At 36.2% G+C, this 23,194-nt stretch overlaps 1 long non-coding RNA gene across 1 annotated transcript; it reads left to right on the top strand.

Annotated features, from left to right (window-relative positions):
• Positions 1 to 11,550: 11,550 nt before the first annotated feature.
• Positions 11,551 to 22,784, top strand: LOC127874282 (uncharacterized). The gene is made up of 3 exons (XR_008046772.1): positions 11,551 to 11,668; positions 21,012 to 21,087; positions 21,903 to 22,784. It is a non-coding gene; the product is annotated as an uncharacterized LOC127874282 (long non-coding RNA).
• Positions 22,785 to 23,194: the final 410 nt, after the last annotated feature.

The raw sequence follows: 23,194 nt of genomic DNA on the forward strand, positions 1-23,194 counted from the left end.
CACACGTTTCGTTGTTGTCATGCAAGTCATGCCTCGCGGCCTTTGACAATTTTATCAGTGAATGATAATTGACAACCGTTGCTGCAGTGTCAAATATGCGAAGCGGTTTTACCTGTACAACACTTGTTGATATAGTATATTTTAGTTGTGTTTGTGAATCGTTTGGTTGGGCTTTTTGTTAGCGGCGACTTATGCAAAGTGAAGCTTCAGTAAGCATATGCTACAAAGTAACACTGTACTTGTACGTAGACAGAATTCACAAGCGTATAATAAGTAAATGCGTTTTGCAATACTTTTATGACGATAACTTGTTGACCTTTATTAATAACAATGATTCATTCGCAGATAATATACTTACATCACGTTCATAAAGTAACGTGAATATTCCTGATTTGTCACATGAATTGTAATACATAACTATTAACTCAGGTTGATTTTCCTGAAACTTAACCAATTATGCTATCTTTAAAACAGTTATTTTAAGCGTTCACAATTCATTCATAATACATTGTGATATTGTGTTGTTGTTTTTTTTAAACAAACGTCAAGACATACCCAATCTTGAAAATGTTTCGATCATAACGACTTGACCATAAGGTGCTTCAGAATTCTTCATAACGATGTGCTTTCATGTCAATTGAACGGTCATCTTGTTTTGTTTACACGTGGTATTTGCCCTTGTTGCTCAACAGAAATAGGCATACCCATGGGTGAAATTGGCTTCAATACATACACGACAGTATGTTCACGTACGCTTGCTTATGTCGTAAAAAGTATTCACAGTAAAGGTTAGACGAAGTAATCACAAACAATCCCAAGTTCGAAGCGCCGAGATGTGTTTCTTAAAACAAGATGAAGAGACTTATACTATTATATGTAACACATATTTATACATAACACATATGACACTGCAGAATATTAACAATGGAAATGTGTTCTGAAAATGATAATTTAATGGTAGAATGTGGTGTCTGCTTTATTCGAAAACAAAAATACCAAATTTGATTGCCCATGAAAAAAAGATGGCGGAGAATGGAACGCTGAGTCATGATCTTTTAACCAGCTTTTATGTTTTGTGGCTTTCATTTGTACCTCGAATTATGCAATTCTCGCTGATTTTATACGATCTAGAAAGACCTGCCACATGTTTTGTTAAATTTAACATTAATTATTTAATGTAGAATGAAATTTCCATGACAATTGTGACAATAAATTCCTTTGAATTGTATCACTTTACACTACATCAAAGAAAGTCCTTAAATCATGACGCGTTGAAAATACTTACTTCTTTGAGATTGCAAAACCATGAACAAGCCATTGTTACTACTTTTATAATTGTTTATTTAGGCAAAATGAATTAGCTATTTATGTTAGTGAATTACAAGATCATTCTCATTGTTATAAACAATCATTCAAATTAGTGATAAATATTGTTTAACCGCTGCGCACTTCAATTATCAGTAAGTGTTCCCGGTTTATAAAATTACCGAACGAAATCAAATTCAAATGTGAGACATATCCGCCGAAAAAAATAATATCACTCAACTTTAGACGAATAGTTATAAATATACAAACTAGTTTCTTTAAAGACTTCTTAAAGGTCACTTATTTCGTTGTTAACGCTTAGATGGACATGACTTGCCTATACACGTGTGAGTAGGTCAACTGGCGAACGTAATTATGACTTCAACAGAAACATCAGAAAAATTAATACAACTCACTTAGCGGCGTTTATCTGAACCATTCTTCAATAAAAGCGTTCTCTAACACAGCTTATTTACTAGGTAAACACTTGCTAACTTCAAATCGCAAATGGTTCCATCCGCATACAGTCGAGGAAATAGAATTTCAAAAAATTAAAAAATAAATAATGTTATTATAATTACATCTCAATGGCGTTGTCAAAGATCAGATTTTTTATTTACAAACGAGTTCAATAATTCGAAAATAAAGCTATAATTTGCATATGTGTTTCGTTAGGTGTTAGAATCTTCCTATCTAATAAGGGGAATTAAAGTACACTTCTGTACAATATTTTTGTCGCAAGAAATATAGTTCAGATTTGTGAATAATATAATCACATTCCTATCGGTGTATCTACAGAGAAAACAGTATAATTATTCACGTTTTCTGTAAAGTGTGTTACTTTATCTTAATTCAGATCTGCAATTTACGTTCATCTTTGATCTTATCTGTCATATAAAATAGGTTACACTTATAACGTATTCCACTCTTGCCTGCATTAATATGTGAATAATTTATCAAATCTTACGTAACAGTATATGACAAAACTACAAGAAAATTGTTTCGTAAAAGCTCGGATAAATTGAGACCGATAAATGTAGATTATATTGCTGTAGATGTCTAACATGCCATTTGTAGGTAGAATGATTTCTCCATGCAGCCCTCTCATGAGAACCAACCCTTGCACGTGTACCTGTCCTCGTCACGTTTATGCATGTTGAGCATGTGAAATATTGCTTTTCGGTCCAACGTCGAACTTTAAATGGTACCCTTAAAAATCATAAAATTGTTTCAAATTTTGTTTAAAAGTATCAATAAACACACGCTTATCCGTCTCGTGCAAAATGTTAAATGCTGATTTAAAGTTATGAAAAAGCCATGATCGCGTCTCAAACAAGGAATCATCTGCTAAGTGACATTTCGCAATTAGCCATGTGCCTCTCGGTTAATGTCAAATTGTAGCCGGTCTACACATTAGTACATGGAGGTGTCTAAACAAATCTGTACCAATAACCCACGATATGTGTTATCTTCATTTTGAATCGGAATATTCATGAGAGACGGATTAAATATAGTGTACACAAAAGGATTTCTTAAGCTAAATTATGTCGATACAAGAGTAAACTTGTAATATATCAACAAAAGCGTGTGCGTGTATATACCACACCTTTTAGATTTCATTACACAAATATATTTTTGCAATAAATTTATAATTATTTGTTTCACTGTGTTTTAATTTAATTAATCGAACAATTTTCCAAATCTGTACTTTGACACCATACAAGGGATGTAAGCATTTGATAAACTGTACTTTGATTTTTGACGATGCTGCCATGACAAAATTCTTCACAACGGCGACCTATGTAAAAAACCGAGCTAGTCCGATTGAGATAGCTCGATTTTTTCTAATCGGAAAACCTCGCTGATTATCATTGATACAGGTAAAAGAAGCTCAGCTATGAATAGGACAGCATATTCTGGGAAAAAGATTTAATAATAGTTTGAAAACGTTAATTTTAAATCAGTAATATTCAGTTCATTATATGTTTATAGATCAATGAAACAACTATGCATTTTCTGTATTGTATTTGACATTTGTCGTGATTCTGTAAATAAATTGCGAATGAAAACGTGTATAATTAACGTTTAATGCGATCATGAGTGTAAAGAAAACGAATTATTTCGAACCTGCCATTTGTAAACGTTAAAGCGAGTATGGTATATAAACAGCAAAATAGCCGTGCGATAACTATGCATTCTTCGGTCAGCAGCTGGAGCGTGCGCGTCGCGACCGAGGCGAGAGTCACCCGCAGAGGTTCTTCCTAGAAAGAACTTCTGCGAGTTGCTCTGCTAATCCAGCTGAATCCGCTACCCTCGAGCCGGACGTCTTCCACATTGCTGGGATTGCTGTCTTCCCCAAGATGCAGCGGTCGGAGTACAGGCCAACCGCTGTTTATAGTCGGGAGCTCGCTGACCCGGACTTGCCAGAGGTCCCGTCTGTAGGGGGACGGGAATAGTGGGACAGCGAGACCACCAGTGTGGAGGAAATACGGGGCGGACCAGAACAGGCTTCTTTCCTGGGGAGGTATTGAAGCATGCCTGGAACTTCGAGGGGGTGGCCTTATTGAGGGACCCCGGGACAGCGGTACTCAGTACGCTCAACGCACTGGGGAAAAGGTCTCGGGGATGAAGACGACGGCCGGTGACAGCGAGAGGGGCCATAAAGGCAGAGCTGCTTGCTTGCACTTCTTTGGTGGAGCTGCGTACAGACAATAATTTGTCTCTGAAATGTCAACTACCAGTGCACATTAAGGTCTCATTGGCCACCGTGCACTGGTATATTTGGATCTAAATTATATCTTTGGCGAATACCCGGAAAGCCGGGGTAAATTTGACCTACTTTGGCTCAAAATTTATATTTTTCGCCTGAAAGATCACAGGGGCAGGTTGATCCATAAAGACTTCGTAAAGAGGCCGGAAGGACCTGAAAATAAACTCTGATACACACGTGCGCTAACTATAAAACTTTCTCTTGTGCGTGCTCTTTCATTTTGCATATTTTAATAATAAACTTTTCAAACAGAAATTACAGAGCCACATCAGTGCACACACTATGTTTGATAATAGATTCGTTAGTTGGATATTGTTTTCTTTTTTATACACATATTAGGTCATATCGCGGAGATTTAGTTAACCTTACCATGTGTTCATGGACGAACTCACGTATTCAATTCATATTCGACTATGTGCTTATACCTACTTTCGGGAATCATCATGAAATTATTGACGTACTTAACGAACAAACATGCCAAAGCTTATTGAATTAGAGAAAAAACAATAATAAAAAGAGAAAAATTATATGTTCATGCACATGGGCATGTAAAATCACGTCCGTACACATAACATCATTAACTTAGGAAAGGAAACAACGATATATAAAGCTTGGTATGACATACATGTGCAATTAAATAGCATGGTGCAATTAAATAACATGTCAAGTTTTGAATATATCTGCTACGTAACGTAATGTTATAACCCAGACACGTTTTACTGTAACAGAACGTTTTTTAAGATAAGTGGTACAGAAAATACACGACGAATATCTTTTTTTTAAATATTTCTTGTTATAATTGATCGAGAATGTAACCCGCCTCCCAGTTTCGCTTAATGGGTCAAGTTTCCCACGGGTACTACTTCCCCGTACCCCCAATTTTTTTTTCGTACCCACAATTTTTCGTACCCATTTTTTTGGACTCACATTTTTTTTCTAACCACATATTTTTCGTACCCAATATTTTTTGGCATAATTTTTGTTCCCAAAATTTTCGTATCCATTTTTGTCTCGTACCCAAAATTTTCGTACCCAAAGACACAATTGTGGTGATAAACTTAAATTGATGCTTTTAAATCCATCCTCTTCGAAAGCATCGTCACACCAGTACTATGGAAATTATTTCGTTGTCTTTAAACCATTAACATTTGGGGCAGTAAAATTATTGACAATGTGTCTCATTTAAGCAGGAATATATTGATGTTGATAATTCAATTGTGAATTGAAACCTATAAAGAATCACAAATTCATTATTAAATTACTATTTTTGGTACTAATTGGCATCATACAGTAGTTCGTGAGGTGCTTTACACCAGAAAGCGCCAATGCAATAATACATAATTTATTGTTTCCATTCGATGGTCACTTCATTAATTGTCGAATCTAATTTTAAAAAGTTACAATATTAAGTTAAGTAAATGTGTTTTCATTTAGGTTTCAAAAACGAACTTAAAGTCTACACGCGGTGTCCTTTTTTCGTACGGAACAGCGAACAGCCAAAAAGGTTATAAACACTAATGTAGTTAATGGTGTATCACTCAATCATATCAGTATCATGAATATACAATGAAATACCAAACACATTTTAAACGAAGATCAAAACAACTTCATGAAAAAGACGTAATTGCATTTCACGTATAACTCGCTGGTGCAAACTTGTCGATGTGTTAAACCGTATTTGTGTTTACTACCGCTTTTGTTTTTTATAAAGATGTGTCGGTATCATAAGGATGTACATATACAATTTTGACATGATGTTACTGATGCAATAATTAAATTTCACGGGTGATAGTGTTAACAATTGTAATTATCTTTAAATTTTGATTTTTTTAGCCAGAGTATTGTCCTTAATACGGGTAAACCTTGCCTTTATTATGAAGAACTATATATCACGGCGTCATTTTGTACTAAGGCAGTTAATTGACTAGGTTTTGTAATGCACATTCATACAAACTGGTATTTTCGTGTGTGTTTTTTTTTTCTCATTCTTTCAACAAAAATCTAAATACGATTTTCTCTTATTAATAATCGTGTGTTAGTCCTTTTTCCACATCAACACAATTATTTAATGAATTTGCATTTTCGTATCAAGGTTTTACTCATACCAGTGTTCTTTGCTAACCGCGATACGTAAAACGTGTCTGGTTTGTACAATAAATCTTTTTTCATTCTGATTCAGTGCGTGTACATAGAGAAAGATATATTAGCATATAAAGTGGCAATAAATAGTAAATGATCATCATTACGGATTGGTCAACTATGTGCGGATTTGGTACTCTCCTGTACGACAATTTGAACATACGCATAAGATGGTTATAAGTTTTTTTAAAATAAAAACTGAACCAACAACCGGTTTTTAAAGATTAAAGATGAAATAAGGGTGTGTTTTATAATAAGTTTTTTTCTACGTAGTTGACTCAGTTAACGCGTTTTGGTATTCCTTTAGCAGTGTTCGACACTTCTTATTCTGAATAATGAGTTCTTTGCACTCGCTTTTCCTGAAATTTTGAGCTCGACCATACTTCAGGTAGTCCAAAAACTATGTCACTTTTTTACACCGTATTTTTCGGTGTATGATACATCTGAACGATAAACTGTTTAAAAAATCATGGTTGGTTTCAGATCAAAGTTCAAAGTGTCTGCTGTTCAATATGCTTTGTTTTCATTTGTTATCTCAGATTGCAATATTATTTAACAGATGCCAGTAATATTTAAGTTCATTATTGTAAGTTAATTTTTTTTATTTTCTATAATGCATTTATATAAACTTGCTTGTTGAGCTCCGGTAATTGGTGTAACAGCTGATTGCTTTATACATTTTCATCATAATATATAACTTAATATAACTGAGCTAACACACCGCCACAAAACCACTGAAATTATTTATTGATAGTGATATGCGGTTATTTGAGCACAACTTATTCACAGTCGTTTCCAACTTCAGTACCTTGGGACCGTAAAACGTGCATTGTGTAAACAATTTCTGGTATTCTAATGATTTTTAAAGTAATTAGAGACTGGTCAGCGAAAGTTAGTCATATAAGCTAAAATGTCTTAGCTAAAAAACGACCAAGATTGAGTTGATTCAGAGTTCGAGAGTTTCCCTTACTCGCAAGCACTGCGACAAAGAACCAAAATATTGGATTGTTTTGTTTTGTCGATGTATTTAAGCAGAATGATGAGTGGCTTATTTTTCGGACGTTAAGAAGTGCGGGCATTTTGATTTCGCGAAACGGGATTATATCATAATCCAAAGATGATATCGTTCAAAATATCGAACCCCGGACCCTTGCGATTTCATAAAGAAGATTTTTGGAAGTTACCGATATTAAATATAGAAGTCTTTATAAATAATTTGAGTCCAAAGCTGTAGCAAGTTTTACCACAGAGGGCATTATTTGAACGACTGTAGCAGCGGACTTCTATAAGACGTTACATGGAAAATAACAAGTCTCTGGCCCTGCTGCTTCAGATAAGAAGAGTTTCAATGTGTTTACTAACACATTAGATTAAACAAGTAACCCATAGGAATGGGTCAATTTTAACCAAAGAGGGATAATTTTAACAAAGTTTTGACAGGACCAGTAAACGATGACAAACAAAACATAAATCACTGCCCTAACGATTGGAGATAATTTTTGTTAATATATCTGATTCTTAAAATATTTCTTCATCATATGGCGTTGCCAGTTTTTACTCGAGGGACGATATTAAAAAAACTTGTAGAGGACCACAATAAAATGATACATGCTAAACAAACAAACATATTGGCCTTAAGGTTTCAGAGAAGACATTTTTAAGTGTTTGCTCCTTACATATAAAGCGCATGTTACGCTCAGGGAGGGGCAAATTTTCACCACAAGGTATTATTTAGAAAATACATTTTAAAACTTCAGACGAACCAAACGATCAACAAGAGTGACGTCTAAATAATTCTCCCTAAACTACTTTCACCTTATGTCGTATTTTGGATTGGCTAGAATCAGTTTCGATTTCAGTTGAAATATCATGAGTACAATTATTCTGGCATGTAAATTCTAAAATAGTAAGAAACTTTTAATTTAATTTGATATAGCAACCTTGTTTTTGAACGCAGTTTTGTAATGAACCCATTGTCATTTAGACCAATCTTCCTATCAAGTTTCGCGAATATAGGAAATATATATAATATATTTAGTGTTAACAATGTACATTTTGGTAACGGACAATGTAAGAACGATGCTTAACAATTGGCAAAATGTAATCACACAAGCTCACTGCAAGTTGTGCTCATTAGATCTTATAAGACTCTTGCTAGGTACATGTGTGTAAGCTAGCACGGCGAACACGGTTTTTATTCAACAATTTGGTTAACAGACTGGAGTCCTTTGCGTTCGAAGTCGTTTCACTACAACTGGTATATGGAATTTCTTTTTTTGCTGACATACACTATACAATTGACAATGAAAGTATTTGCGTCATTTTATTACAATAATAAGTAATAACAATGCATCTTCTGAAAACAAACTTTTAGAACAGACAGGCGTTTTCATGGGATAAAAGAAAAATACTTATTCCAGTGCAAAGTCCAAATGATGGTATTGTTCTGGTTTTATAAATGCTTCCGACATCACGCAGTTTTGAATGAACACTTCTCACTATCAATAGACCAGCGGTCTATAATATTCCTTGTTAATTAAGAAGAACTCTTACAGTTCTCAAGCAATTGTTGAAGTGTGCGATTATGGCTTAGAATTAAAATCTTCCTTCTGCAGTATGTAGAGGTTGAATATTAAATTTTCATTTGAATTAGACAGTAAACAAATGCAACTTAAAGTTTTTATAGACAGTGTTCGACAATGACTATTCTGAGTAAGATGTTTATTGCACAGACATTCTGATTTTGCGAAACGAAGGGTTTTTTGTTAATGATTCAAAGATGATTTTGAATTGACTTTTGACTTCCGTGACACACAAACAAGGAGTCCGAGTATCATTTCCAGAAGTCCCGGACCACCGGACTCCTGTTAGTGTCGAGCATTGGTTAGTGCCATTATTGTTTCGAATTGTTACAAGAACGCGAGATCACTATTCGCGATTGCGATATAAAACTATTTCAACCAAATACGTTGTCATTGTTTTTCGGCAATTCTGCTTAACTACAAGTGGTAAAAATAGTGTTATACTATCGAGTAAACTATTCTTTGGGAACATGGTTTTAAATCTTTCCAAAGGTATTATTTGCACGGCAAAATAATATTTACACAACGACAGTAAAAGCGATGTTATTGAATATATAAAACAAGTTACCTAATGATGTATTGTAAACTAGAATTAATGTTTTGAGAAATTTATGTATAAAATCAAGTATATACGCATTTTATAACATCTCAAAAATCAACGTATCCAGTCAAGGAAAATCCCAATATATATTGCAAATATATGTTTATACGCACTATACGTGTTGTTTCTCAAACAAATATAAGGCGTAGTTCGTTCTTTTAAGCACGCCATTTGTAATTAAGAACAACAACCGAATAATGTGATTCTCAACAAAATCAGCTATTAAGTTGACTCCTTTTTAAAATGCCAAATCATCGATTAACAATGTGTTATTAAATTCAATAAAGGTATTCGTATAACACAATTCGAAAGTTAGCAGTAATATGTAAAAATTCGTAAGTTCGGAAATAAATATCATCAGAAATTAACTTCTAATCAAGGCTTTCCTTCAAATCTAGCCGCCATGGCGTATACAAAACTTGACCCTCTTTTATACTAAAATGTGTCAAATAGTTGTCCTTGGTTTTTATGTCTACCACGCACATACGTTGCTATTAGTTATAATAACTGTGTGACCCACAACAAGCGTATGGTTTTCATATTGTTCATAATATGTTTTATGAAATCGGTTAATGTCATAATATCATATATACTATTATTTAAACTTTTCAAACAAACATATATGGATCACACACTTTGTTGAACGTTAATATCAACTATTAATAGATTATTGACGATTCAATGTCTAATTAAATCTGATATATAAAAAAATATAAATAAATACGCAAACAAAAATAACTTTTATATTTGACATTTTTGTCATACATGTAGATGTTGACCCGTAACACAACAAATAGGTACATAATAAAATAATGGTATAATCGAAACGAAGTATGACTTTGCGGTCATCATACACAATAAAACAGTAAAGTACCTGTTAACGAAACTATGCATTTATTTATTATGTATTTTACCTTAGTAATATTGCTGTGTTATTTGCGAGTGCAAGAAAATGACAATAACATTAATATCGTAAAATTAACTTTGAGAGGATAATTATTGAACATGAACATCTATCCTATTCATTACTTACATAGTTGGCTATAAGTATACCGCGTCGTGTGAAAATAAGTCTTTCGTTATTGTGATCAGCCTGCACACTTAGTGAGACCACGAAACCTTGCGTGACTATATAGCGGACAGGGTAGTTCCTGAACAGACAGAACGACTGCGCAAGCTGGTCTGTGCTACTATTGCCAAATACGGCATATAGCCCTTTTTGCATGACGCGGCTCACCTTATGTCTAAATAGACCGCGTTGACCAAACATTAAGTGTTTTGTTCGGAAACGAAAACTCTATTCAAGTCCCTGTTGAGTGAAATGAGTGGGTTGAACTTCTGTTTGCTTCAGGTCGTCTTCTTCGTATGATATCTTACTATAGGATGTCGTTACTTACAAACATGAAACATACTACGTTGATAAGAGATATTCTTAGAACTGAGTTCTTAAAAAGCAAATCAGATCACAACACATCGAGAACTCAAGTGATAAGTTCTAAAATCGCGAATCCAACAAAACGGCTTTTGCGCATATCTCAATCACGCGCAATTAGACTCGAAATGAATCAAAATATTCGAAACATCTATGAGCAATCATTCCAATTACTAAACTGCATGTAAAGAGCCCAGTTATTGAATTGCCAATTACAGTGTGCAGTGCTTTTAATTTGTGGTAATTTGAACCGTTGAGAAAATAAACCGTTTATTGTGTAACATACTAGTACCGATAAACCATGGTGAGCAAAGCTTGAATCTCACAAACTTGTATTTATATATTGATATGTTATGATAATATGATATTATATTGATATGTAGCTCTGTCGGGTCACTAAATGTTGCATACAAATATATTGTTGGAGTCCGCACACGTATTTTGTGCGAAAGGTTAGTATTCCCGCTAATGGTTTAATTTTGTTTTCTTTCAGTTATATTCTATCATGGGATCATTTTTAAACATATTTAAAACATAACAGATATATCAATTACCACATACGTACTTAAATAAATATATGGTAGGGGTTTGCTTATCGACCAAATGCACTTTAAATGGAAACAATATTCATACACTTAACGTATCAAACCGAACATAGTATTGAGCTTCTAACACCGGAAAATGACACTTAATGTACAAACCCATGCTCAAGTGCACACACTCAATATTGGTAAGTAACATCAACAAAATAACGCTGTGGTGATATGTTGCACACAGAACAAAGCCAACAGACAAGATGCCTGGATCATTTGGATTGTTTCTCTGTGTTTTATATATCGGTACGTTTTTGGATGTTGTTTTATTTTTGTGCATGTTCAGATGATTTAATAATAAATTATCCATAAGCATTTATAAACTAAAGTGAGAGTCAACTAGAAGGCGTTTTGGTACGAACTTTTATAGTTACGAATTTGCGATTGTGAATGACTAAAGTCATTTGCATTTTCTTTTGTGTAATTTGTTTTAAAATATCACATAGATTTTTAACTTGAGAAGACATTTATTTAAATTTAAATTGCATATCATTAACTGTGCAATCGCAATATTCTATGAAATAAAAATAACAAGGCACAGTTCAAACACCATACAATCATTTTAATGCATCGCATAATATTCTTTGCATTGACCGTTCCAAGGCGGTGACCCCAGCTTTATTCTTACATATGTTTATGTTGTTTTGTATTGTGCTGTTTTGTGCTGTTCTGTACTGTTTGGGCAATCGGTCACTTGCATTAAATAAAATACCAACCAATTGTTTATAATAAGAATTCAATACTGCTCCAGCAGATGGAGTTTCACTTTTTTATATTGTACGTGCGTTCATGCTTTACAGTTCGTCACTGTGTTATTCAAAGAAATACTATTTATAATACGGTCTAAAATTGTTATGTATTTACCTCATTTATCTATTTATTACATTTTATCAAAGGCAAACGAATTATTGACATCATACAATTATTATTCAAGTCGGTCCTCCAACATGTACACAACATTCCTGACGACCGAATAACTACCATTTGTGCCAACTTTGCCAAGTAAAAATCAGTTTCACATTAAACTGTTCCTTTTAATACTTTCCTATTGAAAATATTAGAAGAAATAAAAAATGAATCGATAATGATATGTTTATTGTTAGAAATAAGTTCAAGGTCGTTGACTGAATCGAGTGTCTGTAAAAACGGATGAATATTAACAGTTGCGCCTGCAAATAAGGATAAGGATTTTCATTCAAATAGTTAGTTTGTTCGATTAAATGATAGTCTATTTAAAAGTGAAATCAATTGAAGACGACCGAAAATAAGTGTGTATTAGTGGAGTGTTACCTTTCTATTTATATAAAGAAACACCGTATATTAAAGGTTGTGCGTAAATACATTGAAAGGTGAAATTGAGTACTTCATTGCCGTATGTTTGCTTGAATTCAATACATATTTATTACTTTTACTATCATGTTTTATGACATAACATTTCTCAGGAACTTCGCATGTACATTTTGTAAATATTCAAATATCAGAACGTGTTAATCGGCGCGTAGGAATACGTACTTACGGTTGCCGGTGATCAACTATTTTATTCGACCCTGCTTTATTAGGTCAATGTTTGCAACAGAGGCAGGATAAACATTGTTAGTGTCTGATCTGTATCATCCAGTTATAAGTCCTTATATTTAAATCGCTGTTTTCCACAGTATACAGTCCATTTAAGCCAATACGTGTGCGCAAAAATATCGTCACATATTAGCCTGGGCAGTCCTCATAGGCTTATCAGGGAAGATATTTTCCGCCTACTTTGGATTTACAATTAGAAGAAACCTCCTTGATTATAAGGTCGGGGCATAACTGGGATAGAAAATAACAATAAAGGAAAATGATTACACCCCTTTGATGGCTGGTGCATTGTGTCATTTGATAAATATTTTGTATTGGACGTTGTACCTATCATGATACAAACCCTTCACCGACCCGAAAAACGGTAGCAATATGTTGTTTAGTTTCTCGCTTTCCTGCTTTCAAAATAAAAAAATTAGATCGGATCTTGAGAGAAAACTTTTACACCAGTCATCTGTTGCAAAGTTAAAAACACTTTAACATATAAATGATATAAACTTGATATAACGAAACTATTTATAACGCTGATATTTACTCCCCCCCTCCAAGAACTTCCACCCCAACCCCACAAAACTCCCTTATATTCAAGAGTGTCCTATGCATGATACGGCACCATCTGTGAATTGGCAACGGCAGAGTTACCATAACCGAGGCAGCACGGAAAGTGGCAAAATTGGTATATAAATAATACTAAGAAGACACTGTTTTCTGTGTTTCACTGAGCACATTCCGAGGTAGGAAAAAATACAATGAAGGCAAAAAGAGGTATGGACGGACAGGTAAAGAACTGTCAGCTGGTATTAAACAATGAAAATAGTTATTTAATACACTGAGTTATTTGAGGTATGAACGTGCAGATGTGGATGGACCTGAACTTGACATGTGTCTTATGTCGGTAGCTCCCGAGTACCGCCACAAACCCTGGAATCACAACATGGACTTTCTCCTCTTCATTGAGAAAAGGTAAGTATCCAATGCGCTGTTTGATTCAAGCACATAGGATATAGGTGTTTCGTACGTGCATCAGTAGAATTGATATGTCATTTTTACAATTTACCAGACTCACTGATTCAGAACCCTCACTTAATAATCGCTTTGCCTGCCTCGTTATAGCAGTGATCGAGTTTCTTTACCAAGATGGCCCTCGAGGTGTTTGACTGCCTGGATGTGCACTTCTGTGTTCGAACCATAGAGAAAGATGCCACCCATTCTTAGAAAATTCTACCAGAAATTTAATAAAAGCTAAAATCAGCCGATCAGCGACAACTACACTACACTAATAACATCTAAGTACCATGTAGTGTCTGACATGCTTTTCAGTAGTGTGACTTATACACAGGAGGTCCTGAAATCTGTGGCAGAAGTGGCTTCTGTATACTTGAATGCGATTAAGAAGCTGATTGCGCTGATACCGCCCCACATGAGGTCTGTCCTGGCCAGACAAAGAAGGGACTAAGGGTTTGACTAGGAGACCTTCCCAATTAACAATCCTGTCAATGAACAGGCAACATACGGGTGAAGAGACAATGTGGTAAGGTGGAGTACAGACCAAAGAAGCAAGGCACACTTTACGCAGTCAGTAGGCGAATCATTTTACAAATGACATAGGAGCTAAGTAAATGACAGATTCCATGATTCATATGTTTCAAGGCAGCAAACCAAGCAAAACAGTTGAACTAAACTGAAACTTATAAAGGCAAAATTCCAGAGTGGGAAAGAGCAAAAACAGGAGATGGTTGAAAGAAAGGAGTGGAATAGACTAGATCTGCTTGGCATACTGAAATCAGAATGTTGCTCCTTCACTTAAAATAAAGTGAGAAGTTCCTTGTAGAAGAACCTCTTGAGAGAAAGTACCACACTTCGGACTAAAGTTTATCAAATGTTACAAACCTATGTGACATTGTCAACTGGACGGAGAAGATGAAAACAGTACCGGATTGTAGACGTGCTCTCATGACGCACATTGGAAAGAGTGTATTGGAATATAGAACTATGCAATACAGTCTTGAAAGGCTAAGCACAATGTGAATTGCTACTTCAGACTGAAATGTTTAAAATCTGTCCATGTCATCGTGACTCAATAAAACATATTTTATTGATTTGTATCTAAAATAAAAATATTTTCCAATGAATTTTCCGAATAAGTATTTAAGCATTAGCAGTATGTACGAATAGTGAAAACAGTAAGAATAGCTTATAAATACGAGGCTGAATAAAAAGTAAATGTCACTATTTGTGATCCTTTCTCTTATTATAAGGTGTTTGTGTGTGTGGGGGGGGGGAGATTTTCAAATTTCATAGTTACTTAAAGGTGTAACATTTATTGCATTATCAGTGTTCAATAATTCCTAAAAGAGTTTGAATGCATTTAACGCACGAACAGTATACAGACAATCAGAACGAATAGCTTATGAATACTAGTCCGATTGAGCAGAAAATTCCACATTTTGCTGTTCCGTATTTTCATTTTCGGTTTAGGGGGGATATTTTCAAAATACTGAGTTACTTTTGATGTCAAAAATTGTGTTTGAATATTTTGCATTAAGTCCCACTTGAGTGCATTAAAATGTTGAACTTGATGAATATACCCCCCCACCTTTCGGCTTCCGGATAATTATATATAAGCGGAAATTGTAGACCCAGATAAGCCTGTGTGTAATATGGGTTTACACTTTACGCATATGAGTTCACACAACGCGACTAAAATGAAAATGTGTCTGATTTTTGCTGATATGACATACCGTTCGTAAATGAAATCGAAACAGGGACAAGATAACAACGCCAGCGGAAACATATCAAGGTTGCAAATGCTGTTTGTTTTCTTTGATGAAATGTCGTCGCGTGTATGCATGCAAGTTCTATTTTTGACAGGACAGTGATCGCATGCAGAAAATCATATTCAATTTAATAATGATTAATATTTCAAGTGTACTTATTTTAAATTCATACAACAATAAAGAATCACAGTTCATATGTGATATAAAATAAATCATATATTACACAGTAAAAGAATCGAGGAAAAAACAACTATTTCATCCTTTGTTTGCAAAAGTGCCCGATACGCAATGAGATTCTCCCAAATGTATGAGTCATTCCGCCTTGTCGCCCAAACTGGGTTTTCTTTTAAAAGAAACTTTCTTTTAAGAAAATGTTTCATCGAAGTGGAAATTGACGTCCCTGATTAGCATGTGCGGACTTCACAGGTTAACCTTGGACGACAATTTATGCAAATGCTTTAAAACCCATTTTCCCAGAAATAGGCTTAGATGTGAGATGCTTGACTATAAATTTATTCGTGTTTTTTACCAATGAGGGATGCGATCACCCTGATTTATTTGAAGTCAATAGTAATTCGTACATGTAATGCTCTTTAGAAATAAGAATGCCAAAATGACCATATACGATTATAAACACGTCGATCATTTTTAAATTTAGCATGACATGTTTATTGCATGCAATTCATGAGGTGTTTGATTATATTGTTTGACTTAGGATTGTTATTTCAACATAATCTGAAAACTTTGTGTTCAACTTTAGAAGCAGTAGTAAAAAGCTGTTAAGGTTGTTTCTAAAGGGTGGCAGAGTAGAATAGAGATACAAGTAAATCCATCTACAAGAATGGGATCAAGCTGTGCATTAAGCTGGGGATATGTGTTGATATAAGCGCTTCTTACATCCGGTAAATAAATTAGTTAGTTGTTTTAACTTACTAACGACACATAGTACTGAATAATTCCTGTAAAATGTTTAATCATAAATACATGTATGACTTCAAACAGTACATCATAATTCAATAGTGTTTGCTTCCTTTCGCGTCCTTATAAAAGTGTTTTCTTCAATGGCTTTCGTCTAATAATTAATTATTCGTTCATCACAATCAAACCACATACTTTAAATATTATCAAATCTATACAACTTATATAAACACATTTGTTTAAATGAGACAGATTCAAATCTTGTTGTTTTATCTCTGTTTACCGCAAATAAATGCAAATGTGAAGTTCCGGCTGCGTAGCAATAAAACAACGAGGGCTTAAGCCATTCATATGATCGACACCTATTGTTTTATTGGTTGATGCATTACGGGGCGCAATTTGTTTTCGATTCCAATCTCATCTGAAACAAATGATCTGATTCGTTGCATTTGTAATGAAAACTGCTATATATTTTGTGTCGCCAAAAATTCTTTTGGGTTGTATATTGGGTTGTTGAACAACCCTTAATTGTTCTTTATATAAAAAAAATCATCCATTTAGTAAAACTAAATTATGCAAGTTGTATGAAAGTCAAGCTACATAAATGGATTTCTTTCATATATATTGTATTACAATTACAGTATATATTATTATCTCATTTGTTGCAGTTTTCTTTTGTCAAACCGTCTCAAGTCTTCGCTGTTACTCGTGCTTTGCAACTGGCGGCAGAAACAGATGCGAGGACTACAACACGTATAAGACCGCAATGAGCGGCAATGGAGACCCGAAAATGACGAAGAATTGTACGGATCCAGCTGTTTTTCCCTTCTAATGTTGCGCCTGTCGTTGGCAAACTGACGGATCCTCTCATCTCCCATCTGCAGTCGATCATGAACAGCGCTTCTTCAATTGCATCGGAACTGAGCAAAGAAAGCAAACGCTTCCCAGGTGCTGAGGTTTACGCCAATAGCTTTCAGGTCGCGCTTTCGGATGTCCCTGTAGCGGAGATGTGGCCAACAAGTTGATCACCTGAGGCAAGCTGGCCGCACATTGCATGACATCTTTGGGGAGTCGGCCGTTGTCCATCCGATGCAAATGACACATTCATCTGAGACGACGCTGACAGAGAAGAGTGTCCGTGCTAGGGATGGATAACCTCTACAGCCCAACGTTATTTGTCTCGAAGTCGCCCGATGACATTCCGAAATCTGACGCAGCGCATATGAAATGCGCTTAGTCATTTCCCCTCGGGCGCGTACCAGTTCCAAGATTCACTGGCATAAAGAAGAGTGCTGAGCAAGGAGGCCTGGAACACAGCTATCTTAGTGTTTGTAGTCAGCATGCTGTTGTTTCACACTCTCTTTGATAGCCTGGTAAGATATTTTGAGGCCTTGCTAATCTGCTGGTTTATCGCTGCATCCAGTGAGCGATCGTCAGTGATGGTAGATCCAAGATATGTGTACTGGCTCACGGCCTCTAATTCATAATTGTTGATGGTGATGCGGACTGGTTCGGCATGCTGAGCCATACCCTGTGTTTTTCTTCAGACTGATTGTCAGGCTGAGCTTGTCACATGCCTTTAAAAACGGTCCAACCGTCTCTGTTGTTCGGACTTGGGATGACCTGAGCAGCAGCATCTGCAAAAACATGTCTCTGATGGTGACCTTCCGTACTGTACGTTGTGCCTTTAGTCGAGCCATGTTCAACGGGCTGCCGTCCGACCGTGTGTGGAGATAGACACCGTCGGTTGATGTTCTGAAGGCATGGTGCAGCAGGACAGCAAAGAAGATGCCGAAGAGAGTGGGAGCGATGACGCAGCCCTGTTTGACGCCGCTGCACATGTCGAAGGCATCTTACTACGAGCCGTCATACTGTACTGTGCCTTTTATATTGTCGTGGAACAGCTGGATCAGGCCCAGGGGTCTCGGTGGGCAGCCAAAATTTAACAGGACGGTTAAGAGTCCATCCCTTCTGACAAGGTAGAATGCTTTGGTCAGGTCTATGAGGGTCAGAAGAGGGGACTGTGTTGCTCTCTGCACTTTTCTTGCAATTGTTTTCATAGATATCAAATCCGTGATTGATCTCTCTGCGGAATCCGAAATCTTCTACAGTCGGTGCCTTCAATAATCAGGAGGGGTATCCCTCTGTAATTTGAGTAGCCGCTTCTTCCGCCCATGTCCTTGTCCAGGGTCATGATGTTTGAATCTCTCAGGTCCTGAGGTACCGCTCCATTTGCGCAGCACTGAGATAAAAGGTTGTTCCGATGTTCTAGGAGCACTGTTGCCGCATTTAAGATCTTCTGTTGGTATACCATCTTTCCCAGAGGTATTTCGCTGTGGAAAAGCTCTCGATTGCATTCTTACGTTTTGGTACAGCTGGTTTCAAGTCAAGTTCCATCATTAGGGTGACAGTTTTAATTGCAGCAAGGGCATCGTTTGTGACCTGATTCTGCTTCGAGTATAGTGTGGAGTAGAGTTCCACCCACCGATCCCTCTGCTTGTCTTTGTCCTTGATGGTCACGCCAGTGGCCTACTTCAGTGGAGCAGTGGTCTTCATGGCAAGGAAAATGGCTCTCTTGATGCCATCATACATGCCCTTAATGTTTCAAGTATTGGCGTATAGCTGGATGCTCTGAAAGAACTGAAGCCAGTAGTCATTTGCGCATCTCCTTGCTAGTCTCTGCACTGCACATATGGCATACATGTACGCCTGCAGGTTCCTATGGCTAGGGGAGCGCATGTATTACAGGTGGGTTTAGCGGCGTTTTTCTACGGCTTTAGTGAGTGTGGACGTGTAGGCCTCAAATCAATAACTGTTTAAGTCTGCCTTTTTCCAAAGCCGTCCATGACAGTGTTTGTACTGTCCATCTGAAGTGATCTCATTGCTATTTTGCTGCGCCATTAGGAGGTTCTAGGCGGAACACCTCTGAAACTGGCTTGTGTTTAATGCAGCACCTAGTCGGGGAAGGCGGTCGTGCTCACAACAATACGAAGTATTCACTCAGGTCTAGAGCGACGAACCTTCTTAGGCTGAAGCATTATCTTGCAACAAACCAGCGAGTGATTGTTGTCGCAGTCAGCACTGCGAAAGGTGCAGCTAAGGAGGACACATTTCAAGGCAGATCGGTAATGATCAGGTCGGGCTGATTCCATTGTTTGGATCGAGGTTTTCTCCAAGATACTTTACGCCGTGGTTTGGTCTGAAAGAAGGAATTGGTGATACTGAGGTCATGGTATGAGCATAACTCTAGGAGTCGCTGCCCATATTCAATCATCTTTCCAAATGCGAATTTTCCAAGACATGTTGACCACGAGTTGTGGTCGGCGCCAACACTGGCATTTAAGTCACCAGGTGCTCTTCTTTGGGAATCCTGTTGATAAGCGAGTCTTGCTGGCTGTAGAACTTGTCCTTAGAATCCTTGGTGGAACTGAGTGATGTTGAATAACCACTGATCAGGCTAACTGGTCCAGAGGTGATGTGGAGGCGGAGTGATAACATTCTTTTGTTCCTTGGTGGCATGGTTTTATCATCCCCAGTGGAGGATTTCGGACAGGAAAACCAAAAGCCATACGCTCTCTTGGCCTCAGCACTCTTTCCTTGCCAAAAGAAGGAAAAGTCTTTTCCTCTAAGGGTTCCATAATCAGCAAGCTGTAGTATGTACAAGTTTCTTGCATTATGTTTGTTTTAGACATCAACGCAGTTGTGTGTGTCTTAAACAGTGATTCAGTAAGAAAAGTATTAGCTTTATGTTGGTTTTCCGACTGCCATATACAATTTCAAACAAGTGCAAATACATGTTTTGTTTCACAAGCAAATCATTTACTGATAATAAAATCTACATAAACTATGATTATTTACGTCGATGGGTAGGAGTTTATAAGGTTAATATAATGGAGTAATAAATAAGCACTTTTAAACTCCTTTTTAAGTCCATATTTATTTAATTGATAAGCGAATTCAGAAAAAAAACTGATAACGAATGATCAATATTTGCAAGTTTTATGGCTTCATAGATCAATTTATTTCTTCGACATATTTAATAGCAACTCAATGGTATGATTCATTTATCCACTTATAAGAAATGCTCACTTCCAAAAGAGTGAACTTTTCATACAGGAAAGCCCAAAATGTATTTTGTTTTATACGAACACTGTATGCCATGTGTTACGGTAACGTTTTGCACATACATTTTCCTATCCTTTAAAACGATTGAATTTATTATCATGATAATAAGCATGAAAAACGTATTGTATTTAAGAGAACATGTGTTTTGTAAGCAGCATTTATATGATGAATGATTTAAATCCTTTTGTCTGCAGGAGCAACAGTATCTCACATCAGAGATTGCAGTAATGACGCAAATGTTTCCTTCTCCTCGAATCTACAGAATATAAGGTAAATACATACCTCGATCGTCGCAATATCGAGTGCATTATTTAACCTCTCGTTTAATAACTGTATGATATTGTAGTTTAGTCGCACTATGAGAAAAGGAGATTAAATGCATGTGCGTAAAGTGTCGACCCAGATTAGCCTGTTCAGTCGAAAAAGGCTAATCAGCGACGGCACATTCCGACTAAACTTGAATTTGTCAAGAAGAGTCTTTCTTATAACGAAATTTTCATTAAAAGCGGAGAGTGTTGCTCCTTATTAGCCTGTACAGACTGCATAGGGTAAGGCTGTTTAATCGTCACAGGTCAACCGATTGGATGGTCCTACTGTACGACCCACTTGAAGGAAATGAATAATTGGTTATTTCATTTCTTGATTTAACAATATGAATAGATATGTTCCAATGTGTATAGTTTTCAAGTTGATGTTTATTTCATAATGAGATGAGTAAAGGTGTGTATATTTAATTGTTAATTGAGGCACCTCATTGAAAATCCATTATCTAGTTTTACTGCAAAGCTTCGACAAAACATCTGAAACAAACAGAAAGGTAGATCAATGGAGCCTTGTTCTTGGAAAACTGGGCTTAATGCATGTACGCAAAGAGTCGTCCCAGATTAGCCGCGCAGTCGTTTAAAGGATGTCTCTTCTATGCGAAAATGCAAGTAAGCGGAAAGTGTCGTCATTGATAGTCTTTGTGGACTGCACCGGATAATCTGGGACGATATATTAAGCATGCATTAAAACCATGTTTTCCCAGACCAAAGTTTAATAGATACTGGTTAAGGGTTTAACGGTTTACACGTTGTAAATTACAGGGGTGCATACTATCGTCTCTACAGCCTTGACCCCACCAAGAACGAGACGGCATGTGAATGGGACGGTCAACACCTCGTATGCCTCACGAAGTGTGTCGGTGACTTTTGTAACGGTCCGATTCTCGCAGAAGCTTGTGCTGCGCAGGCGAAAACTTTGATCACACTTATGTCATTTATTTGCTTTGCATTTTCGTGGCGTTAGTTTGATTTGTCTTTTATTGTGTTGTAAAAAGTATACGTGGCTTAAATATCAATGTAAATAATCAAATAGTATCAAAAGAAAAAAATCGCAAATTGATACTTCGGCTTATAGTATTTTTGATAAATTGGTTATTTCCACATTTATTTAACATTCTAAGGGCACGTGAAATTAATTAGTAATAAAGATTTTCATCGGATATGCCGCAGATTGAATTCGTAAAATGAAATTACACTATTTGTATTGAAATAGTGCCCGAAGTGTCCACTTTGCCATCCACATTTTTTTAACGTAGAAGAGCAATTAGATTTGTGGTACTGACCAAATCACAAGACACGCATTACTTAGTACAAATATAACTTTTCCTTAAAACTACTCTTCTTTTTTAATGAACTTATGAGTGATCTGATTTAAATGTGATGCTATGATGTTAATGTTTCCTAACAACATAAGGTTTTGCGAATTACTCGGGGACGATTCTGAGGTTAGGAGCTTCATTGAACCGGTTAAACCTCAGTGCTTTCCTATGGCGGTTCAAAAACGCTGACGTCAGTTTTATTCATGTATGCGTCTGGTTGTTGCGTGTTTTTTGTGTGTGTAATGCTTATATTCCGATGTAGACTGTTTGTTATTTGGCCACTTAATACATGATATCCGTTGTATATTAAACTCTCTTCAGCCGAGGGTTCTGTTCGTTTATGTTTGATTACGTGGCTGTTAAAGGGATCTTTTCACGCTTTGGTAAATTGACAAAATTGAAAAAAGTTGTTTCAGATTCGCACATTTTCGTTTTAGTTATGATATTTGTGCGGAAACAGTAATACTGAACATTTACCATGGTCTAATATAGCCATTATATGCATCTTTTGACGATTTTAAAACCTAAAAATTATAAAGCGTTGCAACGCGAAACGATTGAATAATTTGGAGAGTTCTGTTTTTGTCGTTAAATTTTGTGAAACTACGAAGAATGCTTATATAATGTATAAAATACGTCAAGCATGAGTACTCGGCGGAATAGCTCAGTAGGCTAATGCGTTTTTACTTCAGGACTCTGGCAGGACTCCAGGGGTCACTCGTTCGAAACCTGCTC

Source organism: Dreissena polymorpha, chromosome 3 (genome assembly GCF_020536995.1).
Source record: "Dreissena polymorpha isolate Duluth1 chromosome 3, UMN_Dpol_1.0, whole genome shotgun sequence".
Classification (NCBI taxonomy): domain Eukaryota; kingdom Metazoa; phylum Mollusca; class Bivalvia; order Myida; family Dreissenidae; genus Dreissena; species Dreissena polymorpha.